Genomic DNA, 13,716 nt, shown 5'->3' with positions numbered 1-13,716 from the left:
TCGTTATCAGGAGAAAGAAAACTGGCGTTCTACGGATCGGAGCGTGGAATGTCAGATCCCTTAATCGGACAGGTAGGTTAGAAAATTTAAAAAGGGAAATGGATAGGTTGAAGTTAGATATAGTGGGAATTAGTGAAGTTCGGTGGCAGGAGGAACAAGACTTCTGGTCAGGTGACTACAGGGTTATAAACACAAAATCAAATAGGGGTAATGCAGGAGTAGGTTTAATAATGAAATATATAAATTGTCCTGTAATGTATTGTTTCATATCCCCTAGGGTACTTAGGAAACCAAAGAAAGACATTTTTTAGCTATTGCCGATTTTTATGGCACTACATACGTTCCCTCTTATAAAAACTACGTTACAAATCAATATAACCGGTGCTATTCCCGCCCATCCGATATCATATTTAGAAGTGTCACTTGCTGCCCTCGTGGGGCGCTGTTATTCTAGTGGGTAACAAAAGAGGCACAGAGTGTCACGGATGTTATGTTACACTGTGGCTGTATCCGTGACACGTTCAATATCAGTTATGTAACATCTGCAACTATTGACTCCTTTGACTTAAAGATGAATGTAAATATTTTTCTCAGTTTTGTAAGATTTCTGTTAACTGGAATTTTTCTGTGTCATTTTCAAATCTGTCCAATTACGTAATTTATGCACCAACTGCTAATTAATTTAGCTGGTTCGTGCATAGCGACTGTAGTGTCGTATGTAGTAGGAAAAGATGGAGGGAAGCTCAGCGACGCTAAAGTTTCTGGTGGACTAAAATGCCTCAGATGGAATTGGTTACCAGCAGCAGCATCATGGGATTTAATGGTTTGCTCTAAAAGTTATACTTGACGCCAAGAAGTAGCTATGTACAGCACTTTACATCAAGAGCCATGATTGCATTTGCTTCATTGCCACAAACGATTTTCTGTACGTCAACCCTCAGGCAAGGCAGTGTTTTAGTTTTGTACTTTTACACATGAAGCAGTAGATTTTGCGTAAGTTTTCATAATATAACTGTTGAAGTGTAACAGTGAGTAACACACATTGCTTTTTCCTAGGACACTTACCTTGTTAGGCTCCTATTCCGATTCCATGAATAGTCCGAGCTTCAAACCACAATGAAAGTGTTAAAATGAAGAAGTATTAAATTCTTCGAAGCAATTGTTTTGGCTTTGAAAGTAACATATTTTTCAAAGTGCTCCACTTGGTAGTTACGGATTACAAGTTCTGTTAACAGCGACAGACTATTTTATTTATAGTTCTACATAAAGACGTATTTTTAAAGTAGTTCGCAGAATATAAAAGTTTTGAACAAAAATTGTGATTTCAAAATAGGTCACTAAATATTACAGATTGAAGAACTACACAAATTGTACATGCGTAAAAGGTTTCTACATAATGATACGGTATCTTTGGCTCTGTATATTACCGGTGCTCTTGAACGTGTTGATAATAGAGAAAGTTGTAAGACAGAACAGTTTAAGTGTCCCCCATGCTTTAGTCAGTGTATCATTAAATGTTTATGTATTTCTTCTTGAGATTTATGTGCTGTTATAAGTTTAATCCAAAAGACCTGATATAACCACGAACAGATTCAGGGTCACCATGTGCACACCATGGTCTGTGCAATGTAAAAGGTCATCAGTAGGCAATGAATATAACTGCTGTTCATGTTAGTTAAGGTAATGGTTTGGTAACTACATCAAAAGAACTGGTTTCGGTGCCACCCACATGTTTTAAATAATTGGTGCTTTCCCAATTTAAGAGGCTTAGTGCAGTTATTGTTTTCATTACATGGTACAATAACTAACGTTAGTGCAAAGTAGTATGTTGTCATATTATTATCGGGCAGAGACAAAGTGAAGATTGTTTCTAAATTGCTATTGTGTTCGTATCTGGCTACATGTTGTTTCGTTTATTGAAACGATACTTAATTCAGCAGTGACTTTACATTAGGAAATATGAAAGTAAATTTTGTTGAAATAACTGTTGGGTCATTCCATCTCAAATCAACTAACAGTCTGAACCTTGATATCTCAGATTTGGATGAATTTTTTTCAGGTAATCTGCCCACTAAAACTAGTTTAAATTTGAAATTTCAGATTTTTGGGATCTTTGGTTTTTGAGTTTCAAGGGTTTAAAAATAAAAAAAAACTGTTTTTGATCAATCAATGATTGTTTTAAAATGCTGTAGCTCAAAAACTATACAACCTAGAGAGCTCAAACTTGCACCATTGTTTTCCTCTATAAATGCCCTTCAATTTGATATGTAACATGACTATGCTACCTAAATCTGAAAATTTTAAACTATACCAAAAAAATGTTTTTTGAAGTTTCCAAAATACGTACCCTCGGTTTTTTTTATAAAAATTGTGTGTGTTGTCCAGGCTAACTGACTACATGCATGCAAAATTTCAAGATGGGATCTCAATGGGTTCTTGTATAAAATAATATTTTACTACCACAATAGACACAAGTGAGGTGAAAAGCAGACTATTTCTAGGCTATGAATACTAAGGTAGGCCTATGTAATTCTAACAAACTTAAATTATTATGTTAGCCTTTTTATGCAACATTACCCTCTTATTGCTTGTTAATTCATTAAATGATATTTTAATGCGAGAATAAAATGTATAAAAAATAATAATTTAAGAATCTTACGATTTTGTACGACATCCACTTTTTATTATAAAGAAACTTGAGATTTTCATATAGTGTCATGGCTCTAGTTTTGGTCACTACCTCACTTATGGCTACCTTGATGTAACGGGGAAGCTACACTGCATCCTTTCATTGTATATTACAAATGGGAGGGAAAACTAAAACATCTGCAGTATGTCTTCATATCAGATTGCCTGAAACATGATGCCGTCGCTTTCTATGTATTCCAGAAAAAACTGCTAGAGATCATAAAGCAAAACTTGCCTTTTGCACTTAAAAAGATTACTTACTTTTCTGATGGCAACGCTGCACAATATACAAATAAGAAAAACTTCCTTAATTTGTGTTTGCATAAAACTGATTTTGAAGTTGAGGCAGAGTGGGAGTTCTTCGCAACATCCAATGGTAAGAGTGCATGCGATGGCCTTGGCGGAACTGTTAAGCGGCTAGCTGCTAAAGCCAGCTTACAAAGGCCATATAACCAACAAATGTTAACACCCAAATCACTTTATGTATTTGCCATAGAAAACATAAAAAACATTGACTTTGAATACTGCACAACAGAGGACTATGAACTGACCAAAGAACACTTACTTTCTCGGTTTAGTGACTCAAAAGCGATTGTGGGAACACAAGAGTTTCATTCATATAAACCCTGCACAGAGAGTCAAATTACTGTCAAACCTTATCATTTTAGTCTGGATGAGTCTCTTGAATATGTGACAACACTGAACCAAATAACACCGTCACATATGGAAAATATTACTGCTGGTTTTGTGACAGTCACATATGATGACTTTTGGTGGCTAGGATGCATTGAAGAAAAATACAATGACATGCACCGAATAAATTTTTTACACCCAAAGGGTCCAGCCCAGTCTTTTTATTATCCACAGCCAAGAGATATATTAGATGTACCAGGAAATACTCTTTTACAAACAGTGAATCCAACAACACCTATGGGAAGAACCTACACTTTAAGTGCTAAAGAAATTAAGTAGTCTTCTCTTGCTTTGGAAAAATATCTTAAAAGATCATAAAAGAAGCACGTTTAAATTATGTTAAACCTACCTTCACTTAACACTACGTTGTATAAATACCACATGTATTTGCTTTGTAAATACCAATTGGTATTAGAAATACAGTTCTATCCATGCAGATATCAACAATTTAATCTTTTTCCCAAGTGAAATTACTTATATGCCAATATCTAATATGAGGAACTGGTTGTAAATGATTACAAATAACACTGGAAATCCAAGAAAAAGATAATCTCTGCCATTGACAACTGAGGATGAGGGCCAGTGGCTTTATTCAAAATTTTAACTTGTAGCATCTATATTACCAATTAAAAAGATGTTAACTTCCTTATGATGCATAGTTAAAAGAATCATGAACATTAAATTAAAACAACACTATATCATTTAATGAATCAACAAACAATAAGAGGGTAATGTTGCATAAAAAGGCTAACATAATAATTTAAGTTTGTGAGAATTACATAGGCCTACCTTAGTATTCATAGCCTAGAAATAGTCTGTTTTTCACCTCTCTAGTGTCTATTGCAGTAGTAAAATATTATTTTATACAAGAACCCATTGAGATCCCATCTTGAAATTTTGTATGCATGTAGTCAGTTAGACTGGACAACACATACAATTTTTATAAAAATTCCGTGGGTACATATTTTGGAAATTTCAAAAAAAATTTTTTTGGAATAGTTTAAATTTTTCAGATTTAGGTAGCATAGTCATGTTACATATCAAATTAAAGGGAATTTATAGAGAAAAACAATGGTGCAAGTTTGAGCTCTCTAGGTTGTATAGTTTTTGAGCTACAGCACTTTAAAGCAATCATTGATTGATCAAAAACAGAGGTTTTTTATTTTTAAACTCTTGAAACTCAAAAACCAAAGATCAGAAAAATTTGAAATCTCAAATTTAAACTAGTGTTAGTGGGTACATTACCTAAAAAAAATTCATCCAAATCTGAGAGGTCATGGTTCAAATCCTGTGCAACAATTGGTTGATTTGACATGGAATGACCCTGTTGTCCAATCTGGGCTGGCGACCCTCTTTAGTTTGCATCACTACATATTTGTACCTTTCGGCTACAGACCGTCGGTTCGATTCCCGCTAGAATTACTTTTCGTCCTTTCAGTTCAGTGACAAAACAAAGTCTGATTACCTTCCCATTAGCACACGATCATGATCATCCAAAATCCTGTCGAAGAGGCAACGTTTTAGAACAAACAGTGTCATACATGCTTTCCCCATGCCGGACCACAGTGCAACTTAATGTTATACCAAGTCATTAATGTGGCAGAAGTGAATCATCAATTCTGTTAAAGAGACGACCACGAACCGATATCAATAATACCCCCTTTGGTGTTGCAGGTAAAGCGTATGAAAAAGATCACAGAAGAATCAATGTCTCTCCATACACGATATCATCCAAGCAAGGTTCTACAGTCCGACTGAAATCTCGTCAGTCTGCCTGGAGAATCACAATGGGACTTTTAGCAAGTGCTTTCAACTCCGGGGTTGCTTGGAAATCGGAATGTGTACAGCGCCACCCTTTAGATATCACTAACTCGTGCTAGATATACTGTATGAACAGGCTCTAACAGCACTACAATACGTAGGTGAAAAGCAACGTCGTACAATATAGCTTACTCTCGTAATACTACAATAAGTTGTACTGACAAAACCTCGCTTACGATCAGTCTGTGTGACTTGAAATAATCGTCTCCACTAACACAACGACGTCACTTAAGATTTGATATTCAGCTTGTCACGCTATAAATCACCATATGCACCATAGGATGACCACAATAATACTTTTCATGGTATAATGGGGTCAGTGATAGATATCTGGATATTAGTTACAACAGCGCATCTGACTATGACGGTTCACTAGGTTCGAAAGATAAACTAGCAGCAAAGCTAGTATCAGTCACCAGAAAAATACTAAATGCATGATTCTAAGTGGACTAGGAATGATATGTTTACTTTACCAATAACAGCAATCTATAGCGAAGCTTACTCCGTGTACTCAGTCTGACAACACAATTAAACAACTTTATCAACAACGTAAGTACCAGAAACGACAGCTTTCATATACAGCGGATGAATATGTCATATAAATCTGTTACCTCTTGTAGTTGCTGCTCGTTTAAAGCTTCAACGAACAATCGTGTATACAACCAATCAGTGTGAACGTTATAAATTTTTACGTAAATACGTTCACTAGGCAAAGATATAATTTAAAATTGCTTATCTTTCGTTGTCAATCAACGATAACCTCTATAAGTAGCGTCCTACTACAACAATGGCCTTGACTCTATAGAAATTGTATCGTAATAAAACCTTTCAGAATTAAATGGAATAAATTTTCATTTATAATTAATCACTTTTCAATAAAACGTAAACTTGCTTTCCCTGTCTAAATAAAGATTAATTATCTTTCTTTTCGTTGCAAGCTATTAACTGAAAAATATTATTCCTTCTTTTTAGGGTTTTAATTTATTTGAACTTTGTTTTTACAAACATACCACTCTTTTATTTATTGGCCTTGGGATTTATTTTGATACGAAAAGATATATTCGAAATATTACTCTGCTTTGAAATAAACTTTTGAATATTTTTCTTGTAATAGTTTAGGGATAAAAGACAACTCGGGTACTGACTTTTTCAGATTAAAACAGTTAATTATTTATTTCCTACCAGCAATTCGTTTACAGATACAAGTCAGCCTTTCACTTTATGAGTGCTGGTTCTCTATTCAAAGGCTCACTAAACGGAAATGTAATAAAACAAAAAACATGAGTGTCACCGCCGCTTTTCAACTACATGAACTTTAAATAATTAAACAAAGCTTAACCACTTTAGGCGTTGACTTCCGCGACCCATTAATATTTAAAACTCAAAACACAGCACTCACTGATCACTTTTAAAGAAATTTAGCGTGTTCTCTAATAAATGGTTCTTGATTTGTCGTTTAGGGACAAGGGGGAAAGCTGTCAAATCCTCAATTACTTCCGATTGTTTCTCAATAAAAAACTGTAAATAAATATTACGTAGGGCGACCGTTCTCTTTAATATATACTGCACATTCAGTGCATCGAAGAACATTTCCGGAATTTAATATATTACGACTCTAACGCTGAAGTCGCACAATAAATGCTAATCAAATATCGCTAAGTCACTATTCATCAGTGCTTGCGTACACTTATACAATCTACAATAATGCAGTGCGACGCCACTATCCGTCAGTGAGTGCTTTAATCCTCAATCACAAAAGAACTAAACGACTTGGCATGAACAAGTCTCTTCACATACACTGTCTAACGGAAAATCTCCCAAAAATATTGAAATATGTTTCTCCCCTAAACACGTGTTATTAAGCAGCACAGCGTACCATTAATCACAAACAGGGGAAACTAGTGTCACATTTCAACAAATCGGAGCTTTTCCTACACGTGGCGAGTCTTCACACTACCAAAATCGGGGAAACAGTCACTTTCCACACAAGCCGCTAATCTTCTCAAAATATTTTTCGAAGTGACTTAAAACTGCTTTGAACACACTTAACTTCTGTTTCCATTGCAGACTAATTCACGTATCGTAGGTGTGAGCGGACCTCATCAAACTCTTGAGATAATGTCTCTAGAGACTGGCTACTCGAACAATACTCAGATACTGTACTCAAACAGGACAAGACAAGAACGATTGTCTGCGAACAAACATATCACGCTAATTCTCTCTGAAACAATAAGTGTTTCTTCTTAGCAGTCGCTGGCAAAGGTTTCTAGTGGCCAGCTGCTCAGTAGTTGTCGTCTTGGGCGTATGCCGCGATCCAGCAGTCGGCTGGGCGTTGCAGACTCGCTGACTTGACAGGACGCAGCTTTTCTCGAACATTAGGTGTCACATATCTACAACATTTAACATAAAAAATATAGGAAAACATTACAAACCTCTTAAAGTCTTCATTCATTAAAAACATTAAAGTCGATAGTAAGTTGACGCGACATTAACAAGTGATGCGCTTTTTCAAGCTGCGGGTGTTTGGCGCATTATAAATGGTCATCTACACCTCAGCAAAGCTAGTTGCGAGTCGAAAACCCGACTATCAGACTTACGGGTGTTGATCTGCCTCGGGCTGCTCGGTGTAAATCCAGACGATTTGGATATAGGATAGGTAGCGTTGAAACTGTGACTGCAACGACATTGCTGGTACTCACAAGGGAACCTCCCCCTCGCACCCCCCTCAGATTTAGTTATAAGTTGCCACAGTGGGTAGACCTTGAAAAACTGACCACAGATCAATCGAGAAAACAGGAAGAAGTTGTGTGGAACTATTAAAAAAATAAGCAAAATGTACAAACTGAGTAGTCCATGCGCAAGATAGGCAACATCAAGGAAATTCAAAACTCGGGAGCGCCGTGGTCCCGTGGTTAGCGTGAGCAGCGGCGGGGCGAAAGGGCCTTGGTTCAAGTCTTCCTTCGAGCAAAAACTTTAATTTTTTATTTTCAGACAATTATCAAAGTTCCGGCACTCACACATAATCAACTTCGCTCTCCAAAATTCCAGGACATGTTCAGATTTGCTTTGAGATATGCAGGATTTGACGGTGTACGACTGTGAGACTTTTGGATTCGTGTGTTGCAGTTTATGTGACAAACTCTTATGTTTTCATCATTTTTTTGGGAGTAATTATCACATCCACAAGAAAACCTAAATCGGGCAACGTAGAAGAATCTTTTTACCCATTCGCCAAGTGTACAAGTTAGGTGGGTCGACAACATATTCCTGTCATGTGACGCACATGCCGTCACCAGTGTCGTATAGAATATATCAGACGCGTTTTCCTGTGGAGGAATCGGTTGACCTATGACCTTGCTGTCAAATGTTTTCGGTTCCCATTGGAGAGGCACGTCCTTTCGTCTACTAATCGCACGGTTTTGCGGTGCGGTCGCAAAACACAGACACCAAACTTATTACAGTGAACAGAGACGTCAATGAACGAATGGACGCATCATAACTTTGCGAAAATAAAGAAAAATTTTTCGCTCGAGGGGAGATTTGAACCAAGGACCTCTCGTTCCGCAACTGCTCATGCTACACGCGGGACCACGGTGCTCCTGAGCTCACCCTCTCCTTCATGTGGCATATCTTCGCGTGGACTACTCAGTTTGTATATTTTGCTTATTTTTTTATAGTTCCACACAACTTCTTCCTGTTTTCTCGATTGATCTGTGTTCAATTTTTCAAGGCCTACCCACTGTGCCGACTTATAACTAAATCTGAGGGGGGTGCGATGGGGAGGTTCCCTTGTTAGGTGCATCCTAAGAAGTGGTGAGCAGAATGAACGCCGGTGAAGATCGGATAGGTAGAAGCATGCAGAAGAGTACCACGTGATTCACAGCCAATCGCGCATCAAAGACATTCTTGCCTTCCACCTGTGAGCGTCGTGCTGTGCTCGTAAAGCTTGCTGTTTATTTCAGCCGTAGTGTTCCATGCTGAGTGACTGTTTTGTCTCACAGCACTCATTATGAGTGATGGCAAGCAACTACGCCGAGTGCTGCACAGACGAGCGCGAGGAATAGTGCTACATGTGTATCAACACTGAAAAAGACAGTCTTCTGCTGAAAGCACACCGGCACAAGCAGCGTGTCGCACCGTTGCCAAATGAGAGGGACAGACGGCTGAAGTGCGTGGTATTGGTTTCAAAACCATTCAGAGGATACCCAACGAAGCTAAGGCGTCCATGCAAGCCTGTGGCTCAGCTGTTTCCAAATCACCAGGCAAGCAACACAACCGCAAAAAAGAAGTGTGTCCTAGACGATTTTGTAGAAAACGTTTTGCGACGCATGTTATTCAGCATGTATGCCAGTGGCGAATATCCGACAGCATAAAAATTAGTTCCACGTGTGAAAGAACACAAATTTTAAATGAAGCAAATGGTCCATGTTGAGGATGTTGACACACACGGAGTTCATATATCAAAAGACGAACGACGGGAGGTAATTAAAGGTGGAACGAAGCGATATTGTAGCTGCAAGGACTGTGTTTTTGAGAGCGCTGCAGATCAATCAAATTGACACGTCTCCAATTTATTATCTAGCTGAAACTACTGACAGTCAAACCCATGCAAGGGCTATGTGCTGAAAAATGAGCGATGAGTATGGTGGATCAAAAGTTCCAGATGGTAAGGGAATAGTGTGGTATCACATATCGATACCACCCTGCCAGCACCTCAAAGTTGACTACGGAAACGCAAGTTTCCGCCAGATGCTGATAACGGTTGTGTGGCATCCAACAGACGCAGTGGAGCACACCCACTCACCCACGCCTCCAGCAGCTCTGTATCACAAGCGCCCTCCGCCCTCGCTATGTAGGACGGTCGGCAAACAGCCACACATCCCACTCGCACTCAGAGCCTCGTCCCTACATGACGCTTCACAGACACTGCCTAGTCGTGGCTGCAACACCGTCGTTCGTGCAATAGTTCAGAGAGCCTCATCCTTGTTGCTGTTGCATTAGCTGTACTCTATTTGTTGCTGTATTATTTGTAATGCGTCTTCGTACACTTAGAGAAACACAAGTTAAGTAAATCTTCTGTTTACTGTGGTAACTTTTTCGCTAATCATTTCTGCTCCAGACCTGCTTACCTACGATGACAGTTGCTGCATCGCTCTGTAGCTCAGCTCTCCTTACCGTGGTGTGCAAAGTCGTACACAACAAACAGAATTATAACGCTTCATGTCAGATCAGCAGAAACTGGCTTCATTCCCCAGAATAACGTGATTTTTAAGGCGTTAAAGGCAAAGAATTCTGAAGATTATCACGCTGAAGCGACGATGTGCAGCATCTCAAAAGATGATCTGAAGAACAGTTGTTGCCGTATATCCCTGCATGTTCGGTTATTTTCATCGATGGGAGAATCCACTCAGTGCAAGTGAACAAAGCTCCGACCACGAGTTCAAAAAGGGAGATATGAGATGTGTTTAAAAAGAAACTGAACTTTTGCTGTATCATCTTCATCGATTATGGTACAACATTTTAAGTACTGTCCCTTCAAAATAGTTCCCTCTATTGGCAATACACCGCTCCCATCGTTTCTTCCAGTTTCGGAACGCCTCCTGGAACACATTTTGTGGGATGAAGCGCAGGTTTCTAGTCGTATTGTCCTGCATCTTCTCTGTGGTTTGGAAACGATGCCCTTTCAACGTCTTTTTCAATTTGGAAAACAGGAGAAAGTCTGCTGGGGCCAGATCCGAAGAATACGGTGGACGGTGCACAATGAGAATGTGGTGTTTTGTTAGATAGCTGCAGACAAGAAGTGACGCGTGAGTTGGCGCATTGTTATGATGCAACATCCAACTCTGGTTTTCCCACAGTTCAGGCCTCTTCCTGCAAACAGCATCCCTCATGCGCACTAGGATTCCTGCTACACTTCCTCGTTTGCCAACTGACCACGTGACACAAATTCACGATGGATAATGCCTTTGTAGTAAAAAACACAACTAACATCACCTTGATCTTTGACTGACTCATGCGCTTCCTTTTTTTGGACGAGGCGACCCTTTGCCCACCCACTGCGACGACTGCATCTTCGTTTCCGCACCATAGCCACACACCCACGCCTCATCGCCTGTTATAATGCATTAACAGCAGCAAGCAGTTCCTCCCACCTTTCAACACGGGTCTGTTTCTGATCTTCAGTCAACAAACGCGGTACGAATTTTGCACTGACACGATGCATCTCAAGTTTTTAACTCAAAATTTGATGGCACGATCCTACGCTGATGCCCACCTCTTCAGCAACTTCCCGAACAGTTAAGCGACGATTTCCGCGAATCACAGCACGAGCGCTATCCACATGACCATCATATGTTGATATGAAAGGACGTCCAGACTTGGAATCGTCACAGACCGACATTCTGTCCTGTTAAAAGCGTTCAAACACTTGTAGCATTGCGTGTGAATCATACAGCCCTACTCATACACTTGGTTAAGCATTTGAAATGTCTCTGTGAAATTTTTGCCAAGTTTGTAGCAGAATTTCACACACACACGGTGTTCTTCAAGCCCCTTCATTGCACTAATCCAACGAGCAGGCTGTACACGTGCTTACTTCAGCGGCTGTGGTTCGCTTGCTAATTCTCCGAGCGACAGTTTGTTGGCCGTGCTTGGAAGCCGTGAGGTCTAAAGCGCCTTGTCACGGTTCACGCGGCTCCCCCCTCCCGTCGGAGGTTCGAGTCCTCCCTCGAGCATTGCTGTGTGTGTGTGTGTGTGTGTGTGTGTGTGTGTGTGTGTGTGTTTGTTTTGTCCTTAGCGTAAGTTAGTCTAAGTTCGATTAATTAGTGTGTAAGCCTAGGGACTGATGACCTCAGCAGCTTGGTCCCATAGAATCTTACCACAAATTTACAAAAATTTGCAGTTTGTTGTCTAAACCTGCCACTAGGTGCACCCAGTAGCCTCAGCGCGGTATTTCAGAGATTCGGTTTCTTTTTGAACACGCCTCCTATTATTGCACGGTTTCATATGGCGGAATACCTTACAGCTCGTCACATACCAGAGCAGAACTGACGGTTCTTGCCGATACCCACAAGGCCGCGTACAGAGTTTTTGAGATAGACGACACTGCAAATCATCATGGACACAGTATTGTCACATTACCCCCATACCATTTTAATTACAACCCAGTGTAGTTGGTATGGGCTCAGGTGAAAGCATATATTGTGGAAAAGAACAATACATTTAAGATTGCAGATGTGGCAATAGACAGGTTCCCAACATCTGCGCGGGCATCTTACATAAGAAATGCATAAAAACTGCTGGATAGATCCTGCTGCAAACTCGTCAGACAGCGAAGATGATGGTGTGAATTTCTTACTGTGAAGTACGTAAGTCTTAATTACTGCTAGTTATGACGTCGTTAGTACGACTGTAACTGCGGGCTGCATTAAAAATTAGTAATAGCTCAATTATTCATCTTCGGCCTCGTAATACTGCAGTTTTCTTCATAAAATATATTTCGTTCAATTACATACATGTATCATAACGCTGCGGGAAGTTCCACAATGAAAAAAACTTAACTTTTAGTAACCCATAAACGACCTTTTGCTGATGTCCTTAATGTCACACATTTTTAAAGTTTGAAAATGCTTTAAATGTAATTGACCACTATGGATGCCTAATGTAAGCAATGCAAAAATTCGTTTGATTAACAAAACATATCGGTGTTGTTCAAAAGACGAAACGTGAAACATTGACAGTGTTTAGAGGAATAAGCTACATCATTATTGCTGACAAAACAGAGTGCTTGCGTGCGGGCGTGCGTGCGTGTGTGTGCCTGTTTGAGAGAGAGAGAGAGAGAGAGAGAAGGAAAGAGAGAGAGAGAGAGTTGGCGTTACCTAGCATGCTCTTCACTGTGAAGCGGTGTGCCTGTTAAGTGCTCCGTCAGCTGTCATGGTACCTGAACTGACGGAAGAATAATGGCAGCATCGCAACGGATTTTCCTCGTTGCACAGAATATCCGCCGCACCCGCCACCATGGCTGCTCTCCAGAATAGCATGATGGGGAAATTTACCTGATATTCAAGTTTTCAACATTCAACAACTACGTGACCCGGTCCAGCACATAGCTTTTGATCTCTGGTCGGCACAGGCTACAAGCCCACCCGTGAAGAAGTAAGTAAATAAGAGGAAGGTTTTGCTCATTCCGTTCCTAATGCGAGTGGTCTCTACAGGTATCCGATTACGATGTTTGACCCACCTTCGACCGATAACTTCAAGCAGATTATTTCGCGCGCAAAATCTGTGACAGACCGACTGGATATTATGGAGCTGTTTACGCCAGTAAATATTCAGACAGCACTGTCATCCTATTACTCCTTGGCATACACATTGGTTCAAGAAACATTTATCCGATGTAACAAGACTATATCACCTACATCTATATTTACATACATACTCTGCAATCCACCTTACGGCACGTCGCGGATGGTACCCTCTACCACTAATAGTCGTTTCCCTTCCTGTTCCACTCGC

The sequence above is a fragment of the Schistocerca piceifrons genome, chromosome 5 (assembly GCF_021461385.2).
Source record: "Schistocerca piceifrons isolate TAMUIC-IGC-003096 chromosome 5, iqSchPice1.1, whole genome shotgun sequence".
Taxonomy (NCBI): domain Eukaryota; kingdom Metazoa; phylum Arthropoda; class Insecta; order Orthoptera; family Acrididae; genus Schistocerca; species Schistocerca piceifrons.
The sequence above is the reverse complement of the archived record's forward strand: the minus strand, read 5'-3'. Positions refer to the sequence as shown.